This window comes from Electrona antarctica (assembly GCF_951216825.1).
Source record: "Electrona antarctica genome assembly, chromosome: 5".
Classification (NCBI taxonomy): domain Eukaryota; kingdom Metazoa; phylum Chordata; class Actinopteri; order Myctophiformes; family Myctophidae; genus Electrona; species Electrona antarctica.
Window position 1 is genome coordinate 50,102,876 of NC_136810.1, and position 13,919 is coordinate 50,116,794.

Below are 13,919 nucleotides of genomic sequence, written 5' to 3' on the forward strand. Positions count from 1 at the left end.
ACGTATGTATGCAATGCATGCTGCCAGGCACACATCTCGCACTAAGGTCTAAATGAGGCTATGCTCATTGCTCATACAACAACACAGAAAAACAAGTCACATACTTTCATTTAATTTAATTGTGTGTGTGTGTGTGTGTGTGTGTGTGTGTGTGTGTGTGTGTGTGTGTGTGTGTGTCTGTCTGTCTGTCTGTCTGTCTGTCTGTCTGTCTGTCTGTCTGTCTGTCTGTCTGTCTGTCTGTCTGTCTGTCTGTCTGTCTGTCTGTCTGTCTGTCTGTCTGTGGTGCACACAAATGTCTGAGTAGGCCTATGCAGACAGTAGTATATGACAATTACCCTCGAATTGTTTTATGAGGAAATATAGGCTTTCATGCTCTTTTTTATGTTGTTGTTGTTGTTGTTGTTGTTGAGAAAGCTGCACACAAATTCCATGCTGGTTTAGATTAAAGTAAATACTGGCACTGTTGTTCCTGTTCCTCCTTTGAGGAAGTCTTGATTTTGGCTCCATATCTAATCAGGCCTTCTCTGAACACACACACACACACACACACACACACACACACACACACACACACACACACACACACACACACACACACACACACACACACACACACACACACACACACACACACACACACACACACACACACACACACACACACACACACACACACACACACACACACACACACACACACACACACACACACACAGATAAAGAGATATGTTATATTATGTAATCCCCATAACCTGTCCCCAATCACCTCCTATTCAAGTGAATTTGATTTGTGGGTAATTTCCCCTGCCTTATCAAACAGGAAAAAGTATGTAAATCTGGGCATGCATGTGAGTGTGGGTGTGGGGGCCGGTAGCTCCAGGCATAGAGTGGTACAAGTGGGTGTATCTACTGTTGACGCTATCAATGGAACAAGTAACGTTGATCTTGTAATACATAATGTAGCCAGTGGGGGGCAGCTGCAGGTCTTACTGGACCACCAAAGACTGGGACAGTGGAGTCATAGAATTATGGACCACTGGAAGTTAACACTGGAGCATTGGAGCTAATGATCATTTGGTTCCATTTGTTCACTCTCAGGGTTAAGGGGGCCCTTCCAAATAAAACATTTGAGGACTCCTAATATGCCATATAGTATCGTAGTAAATACAGTAAGTGTCATACATATCTCTCAAAATAAGAACATTATAATGTTCTTATATATAAAAGAAAATCAAAAATGTGCAACATACACATTTGTCCGTGTAGCCATACGGACATATTGATGACCCCATGGTTATGAGGAATGGGTTCAGATAACCCATTCCATATAGAATATAGATGCTTACAGCATCTATATTAAAATGAGGCCTTTTCAATCAGTTTGAATTTCCAGCAATTGTTTGTGCGGACGCCGGACGGACACATTATTTGTCTTGAGTCTCATTAATAAAATCTGTGCATATTTGAAATATGTATGCATGTAAACATAATCAGACAAAAATGTAAAAAAAAAAAAAAAAAGCCACTGCTGAAGGATTTAGGTGAGGTGCTGGAGTCACAAAAGTATAGAAATGAAAAAATAAAGGGAGGCGCCGCACACTCAAATCTGTGCACAATCAATAGATTTATTGCAAGCTTTCGACCTTCGTCAGGCATGTAAACATAATCAAAATATCAAAAGACTTTTGTTGAAGACAAAGATGGATTGTACACAATATATCTGTTCAGTGTTCATGTTCTGTGCCTACCTGTATATTCATTTGATTGGACGTCTTATCTTTCCCATTTCATTTGCATCAGTTCTAATTCCACTTCGGTTTACACGTGGATATGAAATCAAACCCATAAAACCTGTAGAGATAACGCATGAAAGATGTCAAATAATATTGTCAACAGATATTCTTTGCCACCTGTGCAGATATTGAGATACAGTATATGTTTTCCTTCTCAACGTCTACACACAAATGTACGGTACAGTATTTGGGCATCACACAGATACACACGCGCACATGCACACGCGTGCACACACACACACACACACACACACACACACACACACACACACACACACACACACACACACACACACACACATACTGTACACACTCTGAACCGTTTGAACCCTCGGGCCTCTCAACAAAGCATTCTGTTTAGAGGCAAAGGTTAGCAGTCAGGAGTCAGTGGTGGGCAGAGGAGTGGAGAGTGAACAGTCATGTGGTGCATGTGTGCGTGCGTGCGTGCGTGCGTGCGTGCGTGCGTGCGTGCGTGCGTGCGTGCGTGCGCATGCATGCATGTGCCCGCACACCATGTTTCACTAACTTTGTGGGGACCACGTGATTGTAAATCTGGGAGGAAATAATGTTTTGGTTCCCCCTAAGGAACGATCTTTAGATTTAGGCTTACACTTCTGAAAAGATTCAAATTGGCATTACGTTAGGCATTCGGTAATTCGGTGTAAGGGTTAATTTTTCAGGGGTACAGTATAGAGATTTTGAGGTTACATTTTTAATTCCGGACTTTTACTTGTAACAGGGTATTTCTATGTGAATACTTTTTCCACCACTGGTTCCTATACAGAATGGGAGTGAGAGAGCATGAGGGAGATGGGAGAGGAGGAAGCGTATGTGGGCACATGAGCATTTCTTTCCTTCACCTCGGGGGAGCTTGCAGGGCAGTCACACAGTTCATCACAAGTTCTCCATTCTGGCCTAGTATTTATTGAGCACACTTATCCATATTCACATGACAAGAAGGCTCGAATTCCAATTCTATTTATACAACAAAGTATTCATGCTTCCCCCCCCCCCCAGCTTATTCCCCCAATCTTTTTTGGGACCCTGCAATGTCTAAAGGCATTGCCCCAACCCATTGTTTAAGAACCAAAGGTTGCTGGTATAAAGTGCTTCCACACTTATTTGTGCTCACTGCTTAGCCCTAGGCAGACTGGGCTAAGGATAGCTTGGTAACTGGCCAAACATATTCACAGATGAGATGATACTCATACCCTGGGGTAGGCTGGTAATTGGTCAATGACAATTCTACAGTTAAGCACTGACACACTGAAATGTCGCTAACACTCTTCCAGACCAGGGCTAGCAAGCCCGGGGCTAATGAATGAGCATATAGTCGTACCCTTTGTAATTGGCTTCCCCTTTAAAGCATTAAAAATGTATGAACAAGTTAATGCTCTATATTCAGATATGAATCATTGCTATACAAGGGTGTTTGTTCAATAACAGGTGTCTCCCCCATATCATATACCCCAAAATGCATTTCACCCATTCAGGAGAAAGTGCTCATTTAGCTCATAGTGTTCCAGTTCCAAGTTCATGGCTGAGGGAAGTAGGGGTGCTGGGGGGGCTGGAGCACCCTCTCCGCCCAGGCACAGCCCCCCCTCAGACAGGAGGGGGAAAATAATAATTGTAATCAAAACAGATTTCTGTTAATGGACTAATAAATATGCTGTATCACAGTATCGGCGCCTTATCCTGGTTAATTGCCTGTGTCAGTTTGCTCATGCGTGTGGAGAGGCCACTTTAAAAGCCACTTTTCTGCGTGAAAATGCGCGTGCACAAGGCACGTGCACACGCATTTTGCGGCGCGCGCTAACGCGCGCGCACCCCCTACTAAGCGTTCAGCACCTCCTACTGTAAACATCTTCCCGCGGCCATGCATCATCATACCTTCAAGTTAAACGACTTTCATGTGTGGAATCTGGAATTCCATAATTCTAAGTAATGTGTGTTCCTGCATGTGTGTTCAGCCGTTGTCACCTACGTGGGTGTTGGCCTGAGACCCTCTTCTCAGGGTGATGGTTTGTTTACACCCCTGGAGCCTCTCCTGTGGCTATTTGTATGACAAAGGAGTTTGTTGACCTGAAGGTCAACAGTTTGTTCAACAAACAAAACATCTGTCGACACCCCACACTCATGTAAAATGCTTAAACGGTTAACTAGAATACGACCACTTTGTCAGTTGGGCGTGAGCCCTGTGTGTGGAGCATGTCTGCTGGCGTGAGCCTTAACCTGTGCCGTGCTGTACTTCGCTGAAATAAACAACAACATCTCATCTGCCGTGTCTCACAAACTTTCTTCGGTGCTCTCCCAGTTTTAACAGTATGGTATAGACCAGATACAACACCTTGACAGCCCATACATCCAAACAGAAAAGTCCTATCTGACTACATTAAACGATGTTAAACGACGTTAAACTCACTTTGCCACTCGATTTGCCACTCACTTTATGCATGCGCATACCCTCTATAGTTATTCCCCTAATAGTTGGCTTTCTGTTGTAAAGCTCTGTCATTGTCTCTTTTCCTGCGAGAAATATCAGTACCAACTCGGCCATACCACCCGAAATTTACATTTTAAAACAAAATGTGAGACGCCAGAGGGGTTTAATAACAAAATTGTAGGCAATATTAGGCCTATGGTCGAATATGACAATCAAGGCACTTAATAAGTTGTTAACCCTGTCCCGTCCCCCCTGTCCCACACAAGTGATACGTAACGTCTGTCCCTCAAATGAACAGTTTGAATCTGGTGGTCACCCTATAGTGTGAACTGTGAACCCATTCTATTAGAATCAATCTGGTTGTCCCCCTGGCTGGAAACCCAGCTCTACGCAGCTCCAATGTCATTATAATGAGAAACTGTCTCGAAATAAATAACTATTTATAATTTCAGAATATTAGGCCTACTACTAAAACCTTGTTTTTGGGGCCTGCCTGCACCCAACCCAGGTGGTCTATTTCTACAATATAGACACACAAACTGACCAGAGAAGCGTTCACCAAGGCTGTGGTCTGACAGAAACTGACCTATGATTCCCGATGTGCAGCTTTATGTCATTCATTTAAATATTTATTTTATGGCTGAGTATGTATGTGTCAAGAGCTGAGCTCGTAAACCCACCAGTAATTACTAATTACTATAGAATATGATACACATTTCACAGTGTATGTCACAGTGTACAGGTGTAGCATTTCCTCCAACATGAAGTCTGGACTGAATTGGATTAATATAATTTTCTGACAAATGCATCACAAAACAACATGTGTTTATACTGTCTCCTTGTATACCGCCAGATAATCTTCATTATACTTCAGTTTATGCACATGCATTTAACCTTCTGCTGCAGATGGGTTGGTATTCACAGGCCTGAAATAGAGACTAGCTTCTCTGCAGCTTTTCAGTCAGCCTATGAGAATATATATATATAATAGCAATGTATCTGGTAGTTTTAGGACTGTACTGTATGTGCGGTTGTTTTTGTTTGTTTGTTTGTTTTCTTATTTTGACCATAAGACATGAAAAGCAAATCTTCTACGTCACTACAACTAAACTGTTGGTCTTCACTTGACATACATCTTCACTTGACATACATACAGTATGCAGAAGAGCGAAAATAGGAACCCATAGCTGCCACTGTAAATGATGCATTTATACAGCGATTTATTTAAATAGGCCTACATTTATTTACTTGGATGTCATGTAAATCAGAATCAGATACCTTCAGAGTCCTATTATTAACACTCCATCGTTTTGTAGGTAGAGTGAGAGAAAAGAGAGATAGAAATTGAAGTTGAACAGGTAACAAATAAAGTTATGTACATACGATAGCTTATGAGTATGACACTGTGACCCCCTTTCCACCGGTTGCTTCTCCTATCAGCCTGGGCACATCTGAACTTCCATGCGCGGCCAAAGGAAGCTGTCTGCCGGGGTCTCTTCCTGGTTTTTAGACAGCTGGTGGATGGAAATGAAGCTCCACCCACGCGGCAGAATGCCGCTGGGGCAAGCTTTTCCGGGAATCAGGCCTGGAAGAGACCCCGGCAGACAGCTTCCTTTGGCCGCGCATGGAATCTTAGGTGTGCCCAGACCCAATGGGAACCGGTTCAGTTCTTTTTGGTTCTTAGTCCAGAGCTCCAAAATTGGAACGTTAATTATGAATTGAGTGGGTTAAACTATACACTTGTTTATAGGATCAATATAAGTAAATTAACATATGATAACCCTTCCACAGTAGCTTTTTCATATTTTCAATTGTTTGCATATTTTCCTATATATAAATAGGATATATTAAATTTGTAATACAATAAATCATTGTCTTTGTGTAAGTAATCAACTGGGGAAGTTTCATGGTGATAACAATTTAAACCACATTCAACCTGATGTTCTTTTTTTTTCACAGAAAACATCTCGGACTTGGGACTTGCATCATGCATGCATTAACACCTACATACTACTGAACTCTGGTCTGAAATGCTATAGTACATATCTTTCATGTGTTGTGTGAGAGGTGCCTTGGCATGAGTACATACTGCACATTAGTGTCTTGGTGATGCACGTTCGCAGTTCAGAGAGTTCAAACAAATGGAATGAATGGAACTTAATGAATGGGTTGCCATTTGGCTGCATGGCTCTTTTTGACTATGAAGGGTAGGCTATAACCCAGAACCGAAACTTTCCAGAACCTTGTGAATGTGATGTTTTTTTTTAAACTATACACTTGTTTATAGGATCAATATAAGTAAATTAACATATGATAACCCTTCCACAGTAGCTTTTTCATATTTTCAATTGTTTGCATATTTTCCTATATAAATAGGATATATTAAATTTGTAATACAATAAATCATTGTCTTTGTGTAAGTAATCAACTGGGGAAGTTTCATGGTGATAACAATTTAATATAGGTATGGTTTGGTTTTGCACATTCAATTCATAATTAACGTTCCAATTTTGGAGCTCTAGGCTCATGGAAGAACCAAAAAAAACTGAACCGGTTCCCATTGGGAACCAACTGGTGGAAAAGGGGCTTCAGGGATATAGGCTAAAGTACATATTGTCCATGCCCTGAACAATATGTATACTGTAGCTAGGCTAGCTGGTTCAACCGGGTAAACAAATTGCGTGCGTGCGTGCGTGTGTACGTGTGTGTGTGTGTGTGTGTGTGTGTGTGTGTGCATGGCTGAGGGAAGTAGGGGTGCTGGGGGGGGCTGGAGTACCCTCTCCGCCCAGGCACAGCCCCCCCTCAGACAGGAGGGGGAAAATAATAATAATTGTAATCAAAACAGATTTCTGTTAATGGACTAATAAATATGCTGTATCACAGTATCGGCGCCTTATCCTGGTTAATTGCCTGTGTCAGTTTGCTCATGCGTGTGGAGAGGCCACTTTAAAAGCCACTTTTCTGCGTGAAAATGCGCGTGCACAAGGCACGTGCACACGCATTTTGCGGCGCGCGCTAACGCGCGCGCACCCCCTACTAGGCGTTCAGCACCTCCTACTGTAAACATCTTCCCGCGGCCATGTCCAAGTTTGTTTGCAATTCTTTTGTCAGTACTTCCAAACTTGTTCATCATGTATCCTGTATGAATTTCCTCTCCTGATTGGATACAATTGGTATTCCAATGTGAAAATGCATTTCCTGTTGACTAAAGAGCTGGAGAGGCAGAGAGACACCTCTAGAATGTAGCTAACACTTATTTGTATTTTCTTATTTATTGTCAGTTGTGTTGCATTATTGTATATAACATCACATACATACACACATACATTTACACAGTAAATAGTTTTGAAATCAAAACAAATGAAATGCAACACAAACAAAATCACATACTGTATCTTTATGAAATAGAGTGTCAGTTGATTCCTTTAAAAAGCTGTAAAAAAACTGCAAGCTTTATCTTAGTTTTTATCCTATTTTACACTGTTACTTTGTTTAGATTGTTATGATTTTATTGTCGGTACAGCAGAGCACCTTCACTTGTAAAACTTGTTGTGAAAGGCGCTTTATTATTACCTCATGCACACACGCATTTGGCTTCCTTTGATTTGATGTAATCTACGTTAACAACATATGTATTCCAACAGCGTGTCTGCAATTATCTTCACTGTTGTTTACTCTGATGAAGACATCAAAAACAGATGTCTCCTGAACATACACACACAGACACACACTGTGACGCATGCACACACGCACGCGCTAGCATTTTTCAATCTCATCTCAACATCTGTGCTCTCTGCCTGTTAGCTTGAATGGATGCAGAGTCTGGTCGTGACTGAACACAGGGACAGAGAATAAGACAGTGACATGGAGAGATACATTGAATCACAATCAGGAAATTACACACACTCTTGATAGGTTTACGGATATGAATGTTATTACTGCTGCTGCACACAAACACGAGCGCACAAATGTATGTGTACACCACACACGCACGCACACACGCACGCACGCACGCACACACACACACACAAGCATCAGGTCTGTTTGGAAAATGTGATACCATTCTCATGTTGCCTAGAAACAAAGCAAATGTTACCCCGACATAACTGATTTAAGCAACGCGCACGCACACGCACACACACACACACACACACGCACACACACACACACACACACACACACACACACCTTTTGTGCATCTGTGGGGTTGGATAAGGACAGGTCAACTGAAAATGGAACGGAGATCGAGAGAGAAACAGACTATTCATCCATAGGCTGCTGTTTTAGCTGGACCATAAGTGTTCTGAAAAGTGCTTTAAAGATGGATCTAATGCCGTGATTTTTTCCCTCCTCTAAAACATGATCATCAGGTATTATGATATTGTGATGTCACTATATCACTGTCATTTTGATTGGGCCTTTTGACTCAATTAAAGGCTTTCAGCTTTCAGGAAGAAACCAAAAATACACAGGAAAGACATATTTCAATATTCTAACCACACCTTTGGGTCTAGAGTAGTGTTAACTCCATAGACACATACAAAACAGAAAACTCACAGCACTCTTTAAATACAAGTATAATATGCTACAGTATTAACAGCTGTACCTAACTAAGACTATTTCAAAAAAAGATCCAGCCGCCAAAACCATCAATTCTTCCTAAATACAATCCCATTAGAACAAACAAAAAACTATACCTATACCTCGGCCTAAACATCAGCAGCACAGGGAACTACAACCAAGCTGTAAAGGACCTGAGAGACAAGGCAAGAAGGGCATTCTACGCCATCAAAAGAAACATCAAAATAGACATCCCAGTTAAAACCTGGCTTAAAATACTGGACTCTGTGATAGAACCAATTTCCCTCTATGGTTGCGAGATCTGGGGACCATTAGCAAACCATGACCTCGAAAAATGGGATAAACACCAAACAGAGACCCTACACACAGAATTCTGCAAATCCATTCTCCGAACCCAGCGAAAAACACCATAATATGGTGTTTTTGCATGCATTATATTATAATGCATGCAGGGCAGAATTAGGACGATATCCACTCATAATCAAAATAAAAAAGAGAGCACTTAAATTCTACAACCACCTAAAAGAAAGTTACTTTCTTAGATGCACTCCATAACAAGGTACTCACACACAGCGAAACTCTAGAGAGATGCCCTCTCAGCCAGCTGGCCTTGGAACTCGCGCACAAACACAAACAGAGCCACCAGATAGAAAGCATATTGGACTAAGCCAAATTATAAAACAGCAAAAGGAAAACTATCTGACACATTGGACAGAAGCAAGACAAAAGCAGAGTAAACTAGAATGCTATCTGTCCCTAAACAGAGAATACACTGTGGCAGAATACCTGAGCACTGTAACCGACCCAAAACAAAGAAAAATCTTAACTAGTTACAGACTCAGTGAGCACAGTCTTGCGATTGAGAAATGCCGTCATATAGGCAGACCTGTATCCCGAGAGAAGACAGACTATATGCACCCACTGCACACAAAATGAAGTGGAAACCGTGCTACACGTCCCACTTCCTTCCACTGTACCAAGACAGAGACACATACTTCCCACAGATTACAATCACCCACGGAGATTTTGAAAACATGACTAATGACAAAAAACTCCAATATCTGCTGGGCGAAGTACAAAAATGTGCAAACACAGCAGCTAGATTTGTGAGCTGCTGTGATAGGAGAAGGATATCAAATGGAACACAACCACCCTAAAGACTAATCATTGTGTGTATATTCCTGCACTTCTACATTTTGTTTTGACTGTATTGTTGTATTGTTGTGTATAGTCAGTGAAATAGTTCTGTACCAGCCTTGCTTGGCCCCTTTGCTCATATCAAAGTGTGTGTGTGTGTGTGTGTGTGTGTGTGTGTGTGTGTGTGTGTGTGTGTGTGTGTGTGTGTGTGTGTGTGTGTGTGTGTGTGTGTGTGTGTGTGTGTGTAGGTGTGTGTAGGCGTGCGTGCGTGCGTGCGACGCGAGCGTGGGTGCGTGCGTGCGTGCGTGCGTGCACCTGTGTGTGTGCCTGTGTGTGTGTCTGTGTATTTACACAAGGAAGTGAAAAATCACAGCAGTGAATGGCTCACACCTGTTAGTGTTCCTCGCTGTGTTAATACAAAGTGTTTGTTGTCAGTGTGACTGTTCCTCTGCTATCTGGTTTCCCCTCACACGGCCTTCATCACAGGCAGGGGGTGGGAAAGGTGGGGAGGTGAGAGACAGAAAGGAAGAAAGAACGAAAGAAAGAAAGAAAGAAAGAGTAGTTATCATGGTTTGTTGGGGGTCTTATTATTTGCTCATGTCATTTTGTGCAGGATTGTGGGGGCATGTGCATGTAATACTGTTTTAAGTAACGACTTTAACATGATCCCTATTCCGGGGAGAACATTTTGCCAAAAATAGCAGACTTACAATGGAATTGTGAGCTTGTAGATGCTCGGCTATTTTTGGTGAGGAGATTTAGAAGTGGAAAAAAGAGCACACAAGTACAGTTGCAACTCAGGTGCATTTGACTAAGTATAGACGGTTTTCAGTGGTTAAAACAAGTTGCAGTCGCTAGCTATAATCCTAGTTTGATTGTGTTGACATGGCTTTGCTTTATGCTAGGACTCTCCAGGGAAAATCCTCTGGTCTTTAGTGTAATGAATGACATCTGTTTCACTGATGCAGTGGCCTAACCTGACCCCTAGTGTTGTACAGTACTTGAGTAAATGTACTTAGTTACTTTCCACCGAGTGACGTGGCTGTGGTCCGCCCGCCAGCCGGCCCACGCTCCCATTGTTATAATTTTTTCAAAGGTATTTTTGGGTCTTTTTCTGCCTTTAATTGAAAGTGTACAGTAATCTCACGGGAAATGGGTGGCGAGAGATATGGGGAGTGACACGCAGCAAAGGTCGTCGGGATCGGGAGTCGAACCCGCGAAAACACACTGTGAGGCTGGATTAGCAGCCTATAGGTGCCCGGACCACTAGGCCGGCCCGGGCCTCCATTAGCCAATTTTAATATAGGATAGAGAGACAACTGTAACAATTTAGTCACATTTGATTTTGTAGATCAAGCACTTGGTTAGAACTTTCCTTGGGAATGGAGTGCTGATTTAGATTCACTGTCTACAATCACATGGTTAAACTGCTTCTCTAGCTGTGCCCCAAGAGGAAAACATGTCACATTGTCACTGATCGTCACATTCATTCCAAGAATCTTTCTATAAATAGAAAACATTGGCATTTAGGGCCCCTATAGACACTGGCTGAATTGTTCAAATGAGATTTCCTTAGGGTTCTCGTACACAAATTTCCTTGCATATGATCGCAAAAAGAAAAATACTAAATCTATGGGTGGTCATCGCCTTGTCATGGTGAGTCACCCAGCATTGTGTTGGCTGTGATGTGTCTGTCCAATTAGCCTGCAGCTGAAGGTTGTTACAAGAGACATTATCCTTTCATCAGGTCATTGTTAGACCCATTTATAGATTTATTTTTAGTGGTCGTAAAGAGGTGTCTTGGTGGCCTGGGCCGTGGCTCAGTGGTCCAGGCACCTTGGCTGGTAATCCAGTCTGGCAGTGTGCCGCGGGTTCGACTCCCGATCCAGACGGCCTTTACTGCATGTCACCCCCCCAATCTCTCTCCCCATTTCCTGTCAGCCTACTGTCTGTCCCTCCATAGAAAATATAAAATAAAGGCGAAAGCCACAAAACAAAAGGTGTTTTGGAGAAGAAATACAAAAGCAGGCAAGTTCATCCTGGGACAAATTACTAGCTCTTTGGTTCATTTTTTCCCACATTTATTTCCACAGGTAAGAGTTATGTTGTGATAGGAAACGGTACGATGACATCAACAACAACAATAATAATAATAATGATATTTGTATAACATCTTTCATACAAAATATGCTGCTTAAAGTGCTTTACAATGTGCTGCTCACTATGACAAGAATGAAAAGCCTTTGAGTCACATCATGAGTAAAATGACAAGAAAAAGGCACAGCTTCTTCCTAACTAAACTAAACTAAACTAAACTAAACTAAACTGCTCTTCAAAAGAATTACCCTCTCCTCCCGCTTGTAATGCGGGACCTGGTGAAAACCACTGGGATACTCAGATTACCCCTGATTAATAAATCCCTATCAGTCTATGATTAGCCTACCGTATACTCCTGGTTTCTCAGTTTTCCATCTCAGCCTGCTTTTGAATGATCAGAATCCCCCCAAAATAAAATCCACTGCCTCCATCAGTCTAATCAAGAAAATGCTTAAAGGACATATACCTAATTATTGTATATACTATTACCTCCACTACATTTATTGGAAAACTTTATTACTTTGTAGATTTTGATTATTATTACGAAACATTACATTAACCACTTCATTTTGGCCATTTGACTCACGACTCACGACTCGCAATGTGACTCATATTTGTGAGCTTAGATCTGTTATTTTCATTTTTAAAATTTGAGTACTTTTACTTTTGGTACTCCGGACTTTCAGTATTTCTATATAATGCAGTATTGACACTTTTACTTAAGTAAAAAATTTGAGTACTTTTTCCAGCGCTGGTAAAAAAATGTCCTCAGCGGTGCAGGTTAGGAAACCCCAGGTCAGCTAAGGCCTAACTGTGAAATGTGACAGCAACCTCCGACAACAGGCTGCATGTAGACTGAGATTCCACGCTTCCAATTCCCTAAACACCCTTTCGTAGTAAAGCACGCTTAATAACACCCGAGTCATTAGCTAGAAACGCTGTTTGTGTATTGGACAAGGAGGACTTAATGAACCTTAATGAGTCTGCAGACCATCTGTTCCACCACAGGCTCTTGTGGAGACATTTAGGACGGTTATGGCAGAATTCACCCTTCAAGTCTTCAAGTCCCGCCCGTGGTTGTGCCCCTCTTCGCACCCATTGGTTGCCGTTTCGTGGTTGGACAAAGATCCTTTCTCTCCATCCACTACCATTGAAATAACATGTTTTTCAGTTGCCTCATATTGATATTCAATTCTTATTTTAAACGTGGTGTCAATAAAAAGGAACACATGGTGCAGCATGGTGACTGGGCATATCATGTTTGTTTTTAGTTTTTTCCAAAAATGATGTTTTAGCTAATTCAACATAAACAAGGCGGAACCAGGGCGGAACAAGACAGAAAGAGCCTGCTGGTTAGTCAGTCAGGGACCAATCAGAAGGCTGACAAAAGGTTTTGAGGACGATTCTACAAATGCCTTCTAAATCCTGACAGTTTTCTGAAAATGTGTCTATGTCAGTGATTCTCAAACATTTTCATGTCAAGGACCCCCAAATATATATGTAATTGGCCGCCGACCCCCCCATCTGAAAATATGTTGTTCCCGGGAACCCCCAGAAGCAAAGATTTGAGTTAAAAGCGTTCGCTCTGAAAGAATATATATTCAAAGATTTGCGCCACCATTCATGATTTTTCAAAAATAGCAGATCTACAAGCTCTACGAGCTTGTAGATCACCGCATCACCGGATCGAGTGCCGAGCCTTTGCTGTATGTCACTCTCCCCATCTCTCTCTCGCCATTTCTTGTCAGCCTATTTGTCTGTCCTATATCATAAAGGTATAGTCTACTTGTCAGCCCATATAGAGCCCCATTGTGAACCCGGACATTTTGAGTACCCTAAAGTTTTATGCTAGTATGTAGTTGAGTATG